At 37.5% G+C, this 6,299-nt stretch overlaps 1 long non-coding RNA gene across 1 annotated transcript; it reads right to left on the minus strand.

The window, feature by feature from the left end:
• Positions 1–400: 400 nt before the first annotated feature.
• LOC131253161 (uncharacterized) lies at positions 401–5,501 on the minus strand. The gene is made up of 7 exons (XR_009174964.1): positions 5,484–5,501; positions 5,246–5,378; positions 4,744–4,779; positions 3,231–3,308; positions 1,692–1,880; positions 1,480–1,557; positions 401–609 (listed from the first exon to the last, which is right to left on the minus strand). It is a non-coding gene; the product is annotated as an uncharacterized LOC131253161 (long non-coding RNA).
• Between the last annotated feature and the right edge of the window lie 798 nt (positions 5,502–6,299).

Here is a 6,299-nt window from a genome sequence, read left to right on the forward strand (position 1 = left end):
AATTGATAGCCAAAACCAATTATGAACATCAAAACTAATGATGAGAATAACAAGCCAAAGAAATAAAAGAACTTGTGTGTCATTCATAGCCACTGCAAGAAGACATATAGCCATTATTTTAGCAAATAGACTATGAAATGTCTGTGGAACTTGATAGATGATCGACATCAGTTATTTAAGGGTTTGTGCATCTAAGAGCACTCAAGATATGAAGTGCATCAATGCGCCTACATCAACCTTAGGTTATATGCCTATTTGTAACATTTCAAATTTTCACGGCCAGAGTTTATACTTGTGCCCGAGAAAATCGGGTGTTAATAATTGAATGAATTAGATGATTTAAAAATTGCACCATATTTTTTTTTCCATTCACATCCAGCTACATTTATGAAGGTAACCATTTACGAGAATAAAATTGACTATATTTATTATTTCATTAGAGTAAAAGAATTCAACAAATTATCAAATTCTCTCTTAATGGGAGCTTATCACATTATCGAGTTCGCAGCGGAAATATAAATAAAATTAAGTCGTAAAACTATCGTCTTATTCATTCAGTGAAATCTTTCATGGAGGGATGGTTCTTTGGGTTTTCAATCTATACATCACCTGCATCATCTGTACGGTTGAAAATGGTCAATGCTCTACTCATAGTGATGGTTATCCTTTAAGATTAACAATAATTCAAAAGATTCATAAAAACATTGCCAGGGTTCTGATACGTCTTGTACTCCACCACCATGAGAGGTATCGGTATGTGCAACCAATATATATATGAATGCATGTCTAGCAAAGTGTATGCGGCTCATTATACATAATGATCATCAAAATGTGGAATGCACTTTTTAGAAAACTCGACTCGTCCCGCATCCCATAACTATGAAGATTCACCGGCGTGTCACTACCTAAAAAAACAGGACAGCCGCCGGCTAAAAACCGTCGGCATTGACCTTCTCTAACAGCTTTTAGCCATCAGGCGGGCCGTCTACACTTCCAAAACTAGCTATACCCATTTCTCCAAAGCCCCAAACCAACCACTAACCTAAAACTAGCTATACCCATTTCTCCAAAGCCCCAAACCAACCAACCTATTTGAAAAGGCAAGTCTACACAAGAAACGGAAGACTAACTAGCATATACTATTGAAAGATGGCATCCATATGTACCACTGCTGGTTCAAACAAAAAGAATGACATTTCTTTCATTTGATCCTCAAATGATGCATCAAACAAAATAGGAGAGTGGAGCCGTACTCTGATTGGTCACCAACACTTTTAAGAGTACCCCATGGAACACGTGTCATTGCAACCATTTCAGTATCAAATTTAGTTTATAGCCCATGTACTAATGGAATCAATGCTTTTGTGATCATCACTAAGAACTTATCCTGCAGAATTACATAGAAATTTCATGCGAATTGAAGAACTTGTGCAAACCAACATGAGGTGGCGATCCTCCCATTATGAGATGGTTAATTACCTGAACTTCTGACATATCAATCTTCTCTGCAAAATGAGAATCAATCATTTTTGAAACATTTTCGGCCAACTCACCAGCCTGTTAAGAGAAAAAAAAAAAGAAAAAAAAAGAATCAGTAAACCAAATAACGACCATTAATAGGACTGCTTTCAAACACTAATTTGCTGAGGAAAAGAAACTGAAGGACTCAATTGGATTCACTGTAAACGTACTCAGGGGCACAGCATTCTCCAGATGCATGATCTTGCATTTGGAACTACCAATCAGGCAGCCAAACTGGTTACAAGTTGTGCTTCTAAAGGCACACACTGCTGAAAGTACCATGCAAGTAGACAAGGGGAGGTTTTCAGATTATGTTAGTTGCAGAAACTAACCTTCACCCATTTTGCTGTGGATCCTATCTGCAAGCATGAGGAAATGAACACCATGAGGAGAAATCCATAGAATGGAAGCAAAACTCAACATGACAAACCAAATGTTAAGGGAAAATTTTAGCAGAGAGTCTTGTTGCTTACCATTAGTGGTGGCAGGCTGAAATAGAATATCATTAGTATCCACATAATAAGTACCAGACAGCCATTGATGCAGGTTCCATTAGTATCCACTTATAAGTACCATAGGCCAGTCAATTGGCACATATCAGGAGACAATGGTTTCAGACGATCTTGGAGATGGGTGCTATCTCAGATGGGCCAGGGCCCAACCATAAGCTGTGGTATATTGTCAGGAAGTTCCACCCATGTGCAGACTTGCACTCATCCACCTTGGGAGTTGATGTATATTGTCAGCCCCAGCCCCTCCGGAGGCTTCCACATGTGTGGACATGGCAAACATATGAGATAAACAAGACCTCCAGGTGAACACACCTGATTTATATTGTATTAAGTACCGCCAATTGGCCAGTTCAACTCATGTTCGTTCACTATGCATAATCCCATGAGGCCCATAAGCAGAGATGCTCAGTTGAGTGAAGCATGGATGGGATGGGTCTGTTCCGCCCATGGAAAATACAATCACTTCTAAACACAATAAATTACTTCAAACAATAGAACCATCACATCATATATTTAGCTATCTTGTATAACTATAAATAAAACATAGCTGAATCCAAGATTATTAGAAACGCTATTTAACTTGAGTTTGGTTCAATAAATTAGTCAGGCCTCGATTACCATACATGCTAAAGTAAACTATCAACTATCAAGTATTTGCTATAACTGGATCCAATGGTATAAAAAAACCCACGGATGTAGTATATGATGTATAGCAACAAAGTGTATGGTGCCATTTATACCTAAAAATACAGTTTTATTATCCAATCTTACGTCGCCACAATATGTAATTTTTTATTCAGTTAAAGAATTGTTCAGCATAGTGTCATCATGAAGAAAAAAATGTAAAGCGAGCAAGGTGGAGTTCCTAATGTTCTGAGAATTGAAGTTCGAGGTTACAACTCCTTACTTTGAAATTAAGCTTGAACAGGAAAGCACCAAAAAGACAACAGATTATTAAGGGAATAGAATGAACAGCTTTTATCACATATGAATGCAAAGCTGCCAATGCATCTGTGAATAAGCATAGCTCTTACTACTAGTATCCAATTATTGTACAAGACACTGATTACAATTGTTGCATGTTGGAGTATGTATATGAATGGGATAACACACCAGATGCCTAAAGATTATAAAAACAATTAACCTTTGTTCTTTAGAATCAAAAGGGTAGGAGCAAAGAAGAGTATCCTTAGAGACCTTACCGCAAATCTCAAAAGAAGACGTGATTTGCCAACACCAGAATCTCCAATACGCAAGAGCTTGAACAAATAGTCACTGCAATAGAGAAAGCCCATTAGATGCTTTTCTCCATAACTTACAACCAAGTTGCAACAAAATAAAATATACATACATACACATACGTTCTCATAAACATGTATATCAAAATTAACTCCTGCTTTTTAAAAAAATACCTTTGCCTCACTAAGCCTTATGAAACAAGTAGTATTCCCTATTTTCTTATAGGGATTCAAAGGGAATTGCTCTAGATTTGTGACCCACATTCCAATAGACAAGCAAAAGATTTGGGATATTCATATGGTGGGGCCAATCATGAGAATGCCCTAACCCAAACCAGGATGGTCCACTAATCAGGTGGTATACATGTGTATGAGAAAAATGTACAAGAAAGAACAACAATATAAGTCTGCCAGTGGTCCGGTTGATGATTTGTCCAGCTTAATTTTTGGACTGGAGCATGTTGATAGTGGGTCCAGATGATGGTTACACAGAGAATGAAAAACATGTGTGGCATCCAGGCTTGGACAAATTCGCAGTGGGCCCCGCCAATTGAAATACACCAGCAGATTTACATATTGAATACATGCATGATCCATGTCATTCATCAAGTGGTACCCACATGAAAATGCCTTGCCAAAACAAGCTGGTGTTCATCAAGTCAGCCACACATCCTTCAAGTATAGATTGCTGGTAATTTACTCATACACGTGTAGTCCACATGATGAATGTATCTGCCAGACTTCAGGTCATGACATGTTCACAGTGGACCCCACATAATGAATGGTTCAGGCTTTGCACGTCTATATTGGCACAAAAAATGTGAAGTGCTTACAATTTCTCAGTATAAAATATGAGAAAGCTATTTGTAGATGGGCCATTCAAGAACCAAAAATAAGCATCACAATTGTTCCAACATTGCAGATTCAAAATGATAAGCAGTTCACATTACATATTCATCACACTTCTTTTATTATTTTTTATTTTATTAGGTACAACAGATTCAAAATGCAACAAATTTATCGCTGATTTTTTAAATAATAATAAAAAAAATGCAATAAATGAATGAAGTGGATTAAGGTAATCTCTGTATAAAATAATTCTGTTATAAGTTTGCTAAATTCATTCGTAACAGTTTCTTATGTTCTCTGTCGATGCTTGCAATTTGGTTTTGGTATAAATCAAGTAAAAATGGCCTTTGAGCATACAATCTGCAAGTTGCTGCACACTTGTAGAAGTGGCAAGACATACCATGCTAGTGCAACTGTACACAAGTTGCTGCACGCTTGTAGAAGCTGGTTGAGAACCAGAAATCCATCTATTAAAAGAAGAAAACCCAATTCCCATAAGAATCCAAATCCCAAAAACCCTCGTCAAAACAACTCTAGATGTCAAGCAATCACATTGCTTACTATGAAATGTTATACATAGAAAATCAGCAACCAAGAATAATAAAACCAAAAGTGCTTCTTACCTAGGATCTTAAATCAATGGATCTTTCAATTTGTACCTGTGGAAAACATATATATTTAAAAAAAAAAAAAAAAAAAAAAACCTTTAATTTTTGTGCAGGAATAACAACTATGAAGAATACAATTAGAGTATTCCTGTTCACAAACAAGACTACAATTAGGCCTCCATGCATGCATGTCTCTGTATGCATTACAAATGTTTGGGTCTCTGTATTGACTTGTGCATGCATAAATAGATGTGCTAGAGTCTAAACTACTGTGTGATTCCCACCATCTTTTAAATGTTGACTAATCCGCGCTACACATGGCAGACATTTTTATCAATCCAGATCGTCTGAATCATGGGCCCCATTGCGAGTATGGGTAATCATGTGAAAGAGTCTAGGTCTTAATTGATGCACATGTATGCCCAGTATACAGCAGATGAGTCGCCACCATTCAAGAATGGCTGGAAAACACAGTATTCTATCAGTAAATAAATACAGAGATCTTCAGAGTACTGACCCCACCAGCTTCAGATTCAACAAAACATGAAAAGCGTGGTTCACCATGAGATGGAACAGGAAATTCTGGTATAAGTGGCGGGGTGGAGATTGAAACTTTTCCCCCAAAGCGAGTCCTTGTCAATTCAACTACACTGCAAGAAAACAACTGGACTGCTTAGAAAGACATATCACAAAGCTGAGAATTAAAAAAGTATTTATCATTTTAAGAGGGAAATCTGAATCTGACCAATTCAAACCTGTGTATCAGTAAAATCTGTTAGACTATCAGAATCTTCAGCAGAAAATCCAGGAGCATCTGCACCAATTCTTCACTCCATCCATTCTGTTACTAATTCAAAATAATCCAGCTATTGGCGTAACTTTCTCCTACAAATGTGTAATTGATTGTATTTGTTTGTTTCCTTATTTTGCTCATATTTGTTTCCTAATTATACATTTGACAGTTCTCAGTTGTATAGCTATAAATATAATGGAAAACTACACGGCTCAAGCGTGTTAGCCAAACCAAAGATATCCTCTGTATTCATCTTTCTATTGAATTGTTAGTATTTTACATGGTATCAGAGTATAACATCCTATAAGCTCACGCTTTTCCAACCGATCCTTTCTCCAGCTTCTGCATCCTCCAAATGGCCAACACCGATGACACCTCCATCCCTGAACCTATCCTTCCACCATCTACCCTTCTACCCTCTTCCACTACTATTTCCGTTAAGCTAGATGGCTCCCACAATTATTTGGCATGGAAAATGCAGTTCCTTAATCTCCTCCGAGGACACGACTTAGTTGGCTTCATTGATGGTACTGAAACCTGTCCTCCAAAAAATCTTGCCTCTGGTTCATTCAATCCTGCCTATGTTGTTTGGCAGAAGAAAGATGGTTGTCTCCTTGGATGGATCCTTGCATCTCTTTCGGAAAAACTTGTTTCCACATTGTATGGATTGGACACGTCTAAGCAAGTCTGGACTGCCCTGCAGACTCGTTTCTCTTCTCAGTCTCGTTCCCGTATTTCCCATCTTAAACATCAACTTCAAACGTTGACTCAAGGTAAC

Source organism: Magnolia sinica, chromosome 8, assembly GCF_029962835.1.
Source record: "Magnolia sinica isolate HGM2019 chromosome 8, MsV1, whole genome shotgun sequence".
Lineage (NCBI taxonomy): Eukaryota > Viridiplantae > Streptophyta > Magnoliopsida > Magnoliales > Magnoliaceae > Magnolia > Magnolia sinica.